At 55.8% G+C, this 8,597-nt stretch overlaps 1 protein-coding gene across 1 annotated transcript in view; it reads right to left on the bottom strand.

Moving 5' to 3' along the window:
• The window catches only part of KCNA10 (potassium voltage-gated channel subfamily A member 10), a 12,271-nt gene extending 5,751 nt beyond the window's left edge, over window positions 1–6,520 (bottom strand). Inside the window, exon 1 of the mRNA XM_008637999.2 lies at window positions 5,169–6,520. The gene's annotated coding sequence lies outside the window, so the exon portion shown is untranslated. The remainder of the gene's footprint in view (window positions 1–5,168) is intronic.
• Window positions 6,521–8,597: the final 2,077 nt, after the last annotated feature.

The following is an 8,597-nucleotide window of genomic DNA, read 5'->3' as shown; positions in this document are numbered from 1 at the left end:
GAGGAGGGGGAGGACGTGCCCTTCTGGCGGATGCCACCTTTAATCCCCGGTAATGCTCCGGATGGTCCAGCGGGGACAAGTCTTGTCCGTGACGTGGCGAGGTCTGAGCTGGTCCCCGGGAGGGAGGCCGAGAGGGGGGACAGGGACCCACACACCGCTGGCACCGGGAGAGAGATTTACAGCAGGCGAAAGGGCTCTTTTCAGTAAGAATATAAAATAATGGCATTGAGAAGAGGAGGGGAGGGGAAAGCCCAAGGGTTGGAGCATCCCCCGCTGCCCACCTACCTCTCGCCTGTGGCCGTGGGGACAGCGGGCGCCTTTCCAGGAGGGGACGGCCACAGTGCCACCACCACCACGTGGGACATCTCCGTCCCCGCCCCGGGGTGACTGGGACCAGTTGCGGCAGCTGGCACAGCTGGCATAGCCCAGCAAAGGGCATCGGTGGGGGACGAGGGACAGGAGGGACGTGGCCCTTCCTCAGGCCTGGATGCAGCTGGATGCTGGCTCAGACCCCAGCGCCACTGGGCTTGTCACCTCCAGGAATTAATTAATTAATTAATTAATAAGCTCCCTGGGTGGACAGGACCGGGCAGGTTGGCATGAGGCGTTAAAATAACCGGGGTTTTTGTTTTCTTTCCCCGTTTTTCCCTTCTTTCCATCCCGGAGCTTGCCATGCTCACGGCCATCTCGCCTTGGGTGCTCCTGAGTGGTTTCGTCCCTGTTGGCCTCACCCAGGGCTGGATCCCACCTCTCCCTTCACCCAGGTTACCTTCCCACCCTCCTCCTCCTCCTCCATCTCCTCCTCGCCCTCTCAGGCAATGGGGGAAGGCAGAGGAGGGGGTGGCACATTTCTACCCGCAGGCTTCAGCCTGAATTCCTGAATTCCTCCACGGTGACGCTCCTTTGCTCTTGAGGGACCCGGTCACCTCGATTTCCCCCCTTCCAGCATCCTTTTCTGTCCTCGGAGCTATTTCTCCTCTCATGACGTTAATGAGCACATTAAACCTCCCTGTCCCGGAGGAGAGCCCGGCTTGGAGCCGGCTTGGAGCATCTTACAGACGTCTCCAGCCCTCTGTGATGGAAAGGGGACAGGAGATTATCCAGACCTTTGATCAGGTCCTTCAGGGAAGCTTTATCGTTTTACACACCATTTCTCTACCCCTGTAGATTACAGTCCTTAAATTTACCCTCATCCCACTGAGGGCATCTATGAACAAAAAGGAGTTAATTTTACATTCCTGGCACCTAAATTCGGCTTGTGTCCATCTCCCCTCCAAACCCAGCTCTGGAAGGGCTTTGAGCACAGGGTGATGAGATCTGTTGGCAAAATCTGACCTCTTTTGGTGTTTATTTTCCCCAAAATCTACCTGGAACTAACCAGGGTCACTTCCTGCACCCGGGCAAAGAGCAGCTGTGGCTGAGGGAAATGCGGAGCATGAAAAGCACCCAGAGGAGCCGAAGATCTGGCTTGTGCTGGGGCTGAGGAGCTTTAGCAAAAAACCCCTTGATAATGGGGATATCTCCGGAGTGACAGCGCTGCTGTGGTCCGGAGGAGACGGGAACGGGGGGAGATGCCCGGAGTAACATCACTGCCTCCAAGAAACGGGGCAGTTACACAACTCCCTCATCTCTGGGGAGTTCGGCTGCACCCCGGACACCCTCGGGAAAGTTCTGCCTTTGTTCCCAGCCAAGGTGACCTTAAACACCCTCTTGGCTTTAAGGATTTCAATCCCCGCTCCAGCCAGGCTGCCCCAGGCACTCCTCCGGCGCTTCTTTCCCTCTAAGCCTCTGCTCCTGGAATCACCAGCTCTGCTGGGATTTATCCCGCAGACAAATTTGGCCCCCCGAGGGTGTCCTGCATCCGGGATGGACCAGAATCCAGCAAGTCCTGGTACAGGATCGCTGCTCAGCAGCTCTGCACGCACAGCTCTGACAGCAGAGGGGAGATAAAACACCCTCGAGCCTGTCCTAAAACAGAGAGGGATTAGCTGGCAAAGGAGGAATATTTGGCAGCAGGTGCCTGAATTTTTGTTTGCACAGGGAGCTTAATTTTCCCTGCGGGAATGGTGCAGGAGACAGAGCAGCTCATCCCAGCCGCTTCCCTCTGCTCTGACGCGGGATGAGCCGGAGCAGGGAACAAGGGGGAGGCTGGAGGGGTCCTGCAGGTCCCGTCCCGCAGCGGAACGAGGCAGGGACTCTTTCTTTGCTTCTCCTGAATTCTCTGAGCCCACAGAGACTCCTGTGAAATCCGTGTGGGCCGGGCTCTGCCGTGCACCGGCTCCGGTCCGCGGAGCAGCTCGGGGCAGTAATGAGTCCCCGCTAATTGTCCTCTCCTTGCCGCACTAATTACCTGGGGTTCAGTAATTCCAGCCCCGCGGCTCTGGGATGGAGCTCAGGTGGCTCCGCGGCGTCTCCACCAAGGGAATTTTTCTTATTTCTCGTCCCAGCTAATTGAAGTGCCCCTCAATTAGCAACAGTCCCCCAGCATCAGGAGAGCTGGATTTTGGGGGGGGTGCAATTTGTAAAACCACGACCCAGACCCTTCAACGCCCTCGATTAGGGCTGGGTTATTAATATTCGAGCTCTGATTCGGGCACGGAGTGTCCTCGGAGGCTTAGTGAGGTGCCCTGGGCATCTGGCACTGATGGAGCGGGGCAGGAATCATCTCGGGAAGGAAAACACGGAGCTTCTGGGTTTGCTGCTGGGGGAGACCCTGTGAAAATTTGTGGCTGGTCCTCCTCCTTAGGAGAGGTGTTTGCGAATTGAACTGTTTAGATTCCAAGCGAATGTGTGCAGCTGTGAGGGAATCAGCAGGAGGGGAGATGCTGGCAGTTTGTGAATGATAAAAATATAGGAAAGAGTAATTCAGATCTTCCAGGGGATGATGGCATCTGGCAAGAGCTGCCTCTGCTTTGGAGTCCTCACTGTGGGAATAGCAGAGGAATGGAAAAGGGGCCAAAACACACTGAAATAATGGTGTGGCTCAGAGCAATCCCAGGGTTTCTTCAGCCCCAGGAGAGCCCAGGGCTCAGGAGCAGCCAGACCTGAAACCTCTTTGCTTTTAAAAGCAGAGGTTAAAGTTTGTCTGCGGCAAGGGGGGGAAGGGGGGGGACAGGATGAGCCTCAACATTTAAACACACAAATTGTCTTTAAACTGCAAGAGAGTAGGTTTAGATCAGGTATTTGGGACTAAATGTTCCCTAGGAGGGTGGGCAGGCCCTGGCACAGGGTGCCCAGAGCAGCCGTGGCTGCCCCTGGATCCCTGGAGGTGTCCAAGGCCAGGTTGGACGGGGCCTGGAGCAGCCTGGGACAGTGGGAGGTGTCCCTGCCAATGTCAGGGGTGGGGCAGGATGGGCTTTAACATCCTTCCCAACCCATCCTGGGAATCCACGAAATTGCACCAGGAAACAAATTATGAGCCTGAGCCAGCAGCCACCAGCTCCTACAGGCTACTTCCCTCTCCGTGCCTCAGTTTCCCCAGGGCTGTGGATGTGCCATAGAGCCAAGCAGGAGCTCTTCAGGAAAAGAGGCACATGAGGAAGATCCCCAGCTGGATTCCCAGTGCTGGGATGGAGTGTCCATCACTGCTGACCCCACGGCAGGCAGAGACCTGTGCCCAGCCTGACCCCTACAGCCCTCCCCACTTTTCATACCTCCTTCTGATTTTTCCACCCATATTTTTTAGTATTTAAAAAATCAGATTATTAGAGAGCTCGGCACATAGAGTCCACGCCACGAGACAGATGAAACCTTTCTTATACCCAGCCACGGAGTCCAAAATTAATCAGCTATGGATTAACCGGGTCAGGACGTAACTTAATAACCAGCGAGGGCGAGTTCCTGCTCGGAGGGAGCCGACGAGGTCCCGCTCCGAGTGTGCCGTGAAAGCGGCCACAGCCCAGCGCAGGCAGCAGGAAAAGCCAGGTGGGATGAAATCAGCCCTGCGGTGGTGCCGGCTGCTCCACCGAGGGACAGGGATAGCCTGGGACCGGGCCAGGGTTGGCTGCAGCTGAGCCCTCCTCATCTTCCCTGCACTCCGAGCCGGGGTTTAGCCTGATTCAGGAAAAGATTTAAATGGATTTTTGGCTGTGAGGTGCTGCGGTGGCTTCTTGGGGATGCTGAGTGAGCTCTTCGGGGGCCGGGTCTGGTCCCCGCTGGGATTCACGGAGCAGTCGCTGCTGCAAAGTGTTGGACACACTTTGGGGAGCGGCTGCTGAATGGACACACGGACACAAAGCGCTCGGAAAGTGCTTTGATCAGCCTGGAGCGGCAGAGGTGTAAAAAACGGGGTGCGTGGAGTGACCTCTTCCCTCCGGAGCATCCCGGCTCCGCCCGGGCGCCTGGCTGGGGCCGGGGCAGGCAGCCATCCCCCCACTGCCACCGTCCTGCTTACTGCCCTGTAACACGATAAAGAACTCGATCCCAAATCGATGGGAAACTTTCCCAGTCCGTCCCAAAGTGCTGGGATAGAGGCAGAGCGGCCCCCCTCCACCCCCAACCCAGCACCCAGAGCTCGGTGCTGTCACCTCAGTCTGCTCCTAGGGATGAACGAATGACTTTGTCCCCCTCAGAATCTGCACTGGCAGCAAACCCTGGAGGAGGTCAGCGGCCGGAGGCAAAACCGGAGAGGAGGTATAAATGGAAAGCAATAGGAAGCCGCTAATCGGGTCAGACGGATCCTGCATTGATCCCAATTTCTGCAACAGCAGCACTAAAAGCAGCCTGTGGCAGGTTTGGGGTCCCGGTGTAGCTCCAGGCTTGTGGCTTCGCATGCTGAGCCAGAGGCACTGCAGAGGTCAGGGCGGCCCCCAGCCCAGCCCAGCAACCCACACTCCCACGGCGCCCGGGAGAGGACAGGGGAATTCGGACCCGCAATGAGTAATTAAGACTTAAAGTGATTGAGATGACGCCAGTGGGACCCTCTGACTCCTGGCAACCCCGGGGTTCCCCGCAGCACTCCCCAGGTGCTCAGGAACGCTTCACCCTCCCCGTTTCTCCAAGGACAAACTAAACTTCCCCCCTGGTCACCACCACCCAAAAAATACCCACCAAAAACCAGAAAAGCAGCCCCCGACTGCCCCAAACCCACCCACCACCCTCTCCTCTCCTCTGCCCCCAAACTTCCCCCGGCCACGACGGCGGCTGAGCCCAAGAGGGGAGCAACAAACCCGGTTTTAGCATCGTCCTCATCCTCCTCCGGCGTGCGCGGTGCCCGTGCTCCCATCGCCGCCTCCTCGGCTGCGCCGGCCGGGGCTGCCCGGCGGAGCTGCCCCTCCGCCTGTGGCGGGCAGCGCTGGGATGCTCCAGCCTCTCCTGCGGAAAGGCGATGCCGGTACCCACGTGAGCCCGGTGGGACTCCTTGCCCTCATTCTCCTTGTGCCTGAAATGGGTTTTTGCTCCCTCGCTTGTCCCGCCCGGCAGCAGCAGCAGCGGCATCCAGGACTCCAACCCACCTCTTTCATGTCTACAGAAGTGTCTGAGGCCTTTGCTTTCCGAGTGAGGGTGAGGAAGGAGCTGCGTGGAGCAGAGGGAGAGGAGGTGATGCCCAGATGTGGCCCAGATGTGACCCCTCCGACCAGAGCTGCTCACTGGGATGCTCTGCCACACGCAGCCAGGACAGGTTTCACAGGGAGCTGGTTCTTCTGCATCCACGGAGAGAAAAGCTGGAAAAACAGGAGCCTCCAGTGCTCCCAGTGCCAGCACGGACACACCGAGCACCAGCCAGGTGGAGGCATCCAGGGCCCCTCCGGCCCTTTGTCCAGGCACTTCCTCACCTGGGCCTGGTTTTTCTCCGGCGCACAGGAAAATCCTCTGTTCCCGGGAGCCTGGGATTGACATCGCAAGAGCTCCCAAACTGCTGAAGCTTCGGGAGCAGGAACTGCCTCCCCGGGGCTTTTACCGTGCTGTTCTCCTATGGCCAGGGGGAGCTGCTCCTGCAGGAGCCCCTGCGGGGGTGTCACACCTCGATGGACAGCTCAGGGTCCTGGCTGTGCCTTCACTCAGCCCGGAGCAGCCCCCGGCAGGTGCTGGGCAGAGCTCTGGATGCGGCCACAACCCCTCCGTTGTTCCAGTGATCCATCGGGACTGTGAGCATGACCCACCACCCCCACTTCAGGCAGCCCAGCTGCTGTTCCAACCCTCTGCCTGTTTTTCCAGCAGGATTTAATGAAACCACAACAATTTCCCTTTCCATGTGTTCCCCCAGCGAGCTCCACCTTCCTTCCCTGCCCCAAACTTCCAAGCTGCCCAAAAATTCCCAAGCAAAGGCAAAAACACCACTCTGCAAAGGGATTGGACGCACAGGAACGGGGGAGCACCAGCTGGGGCATTTCCTGACTGACCTCCAAAAGTCATCTGCATCCTGAATCCTCCTGCCAGCATCTTGGGAAGCGGAGCTTTTCCCTCAAGCTTTATTTCAGCCCGTGTAATTGGGGCAGGTTTGCATGCTGTGAACCGGGATAGGAAAATATTGAGATCAGCCTGCACTGAGCCCTTCCAGAGGCATCCCGGCAGGGGCGTGTGATGCCATGAAGATTTTTGCCTTTTCTTTTATACCCCTGTTATACCTTTTTACAACTTCTGTACTCTCAGTGCTTTTCCCCTACATTCTTAGACTTGTTTGTCAAGCTAAGAGACGAAACATTTTAGAAGCTTCGTAGCTGAGGATCAGTGTGCCCCAGACCCCAAGGTCCTCTCCAGAACACATTCTGTAAACCAAGATAGAACCATCCAGGGGAAGGCTCCTTGGGGAGGGGGGCTCACTTGAGCCTCTCATTGGGGAATCTTTGATAGATATGCTAATTAGTAAAATCTATAATGTTATACCCAATGTTGGGAGGGGAGGGGGACAGAGACACAGAGACAGACTCGGCGGGGTGCATCTCGATGCATATGACCTGGATGTGTGCACCTAAGGATCCTTAAAATAAATACCAAGGTAAAATCCCTTTTCCCCTTCTAACCGTGTTTGACTCTTGATTTTACGACCAGGAAAAGGCATCAGTGTGCAGAGGTGGGGTCTCCCAGGGTGCTGCTCCAGAGAAAACCCAAGGAACAAAAAGCTGCCCGTGGGTCCCTCTTCTGCTGGCAGCCCCAGGCTCCTCATGCCAAGCTGGAGCTGATTTTGCCTCGGAGCAGTTTCTCAATCTCCTCCTGTAACCTTTACAAACAGAAACAGCCCAGGGACTCGCAGCTGCCCCAGGATGGGACGCCCCGGTCCCCACTCCACACCCAGGACAGAGCCACAGTTTTCCCAGCTGCATTCCAGAAGCAGAATTCTATCTTGGGATGCAATGGGAAATCAGTCACAAGGCACAGACATGGAACCTTGGCTATAAAAGCCGCGTTTTTAAGCCATTTTGGGGTTGGGGAGATGCAAAGGGAACAGCTCAACCTGGGAACCCCAACCCTGTGTCTCTGGGAATCAGCAAGACAACCATTATTTCCCCATTAAAAATTTGGCTTTGTTTGGTTGAGGCTTTGTTTGGCTGGAATTTCTGCACTGTCTGGAGACTGTCTCCTGCTGAGGCCGTGAAACTCATCACACATCAAACACGGATCAGTCCTTACCGGGTAATCCCGGGGTGGTGCTCAACTGGACCTGACCCCAGCACTGACCAAGAAAAGCCTCTGATCGCTCTGAGCTCTGCCACCCATCCCTCACTCCGGTGACTGGTTTTCCATGGACTTTCCCATCGGTATTTGGAGGATGGAAGCGTTGGTAGAGCAAGCAGTGAGCGCTAAGCCAGCACCAGGACTGGCTCCTGCACTGCCCCACAGGACCAGGGAACACAACCTAAACCAGACTCTCAGAAAATCACGTTATTCTTCACCACTAAATGCAAACTGTACCAAATCCACGGAACCAGCAGCAGTTTGGACCCAATATTCCCATTAACCCTCCCCACACCCTGCTCTGTGCCACGGGGGTAAGCGCTGTGCAGTGGGGATTCCCACATTCCCTCCTTGGGACCACCTGAAATGTCCCTCTCCTTCCCAAGCCAACCTAAAAAGGGACATCCCATTAACTATTACTATTCTTGCAGCCTGAACCTGATGTCATCTTTCCTGCATCCCATCCCCTCCCAGTTTAATTCATCCCAACACAACGGATGCTCCCAACACTGTTTTGGAATTTAAGTGACTCCTTGACAGCCATGGATTTCAGCCCACCAGAAATCCTGACGAATTATTTCACTCCAGTTCCTCACAGTTTAATTGGAGCAGGCTGAAGGCAACCAGTATTTCCTGGGAGCATTTGGATGTCTTCACCATCCCTCGCACGCATTCCCATAAAGCAGATTGCAACGGCTGAGGATTTTCTAATGGAAGCCTTGCAGAACATTCAAACCCATTAAAAAGATCACAGCCAAAAGTAACCACTTTATTTAAGTCTTGGAAGAGAAAGAGGCTGCGAATGCTCAAAGCACAGAGTGTCTCTGTCTGGGGTTGGGCACAGACCCAAGAGCAGCCAAAACTCCTGTATCAGCACAAGCTGCTCTAAAGCCACGAGCCCAGCACCAATTTAGCTGGAGATAAAATGGAAACCTTTTCAACCAGGGGATTCTTCCGCATCCTACTGACAATAAAGTAAAATA

The sequence above is a fragment of the Corvus brachyrhynchos genome, unplaced genomic scaffold (genome assembly GCF_000691975.1).
Source record: "Corvus brachyrhynchos isolate BGI_N302 unplaced genomic scaffold, ASM69197v1 scaffold67, whole genome shotgun sequence".
Classification (NCBI taxonomy): Eukaryota; Metazoa; Chordata; class Aves; order Passeriformes; family Corvidae; genus Corvus; species Corvus brachyrhynchos.
This window is presented reverse-complemented; position numbering and strand designations above follow the sequence as displayed.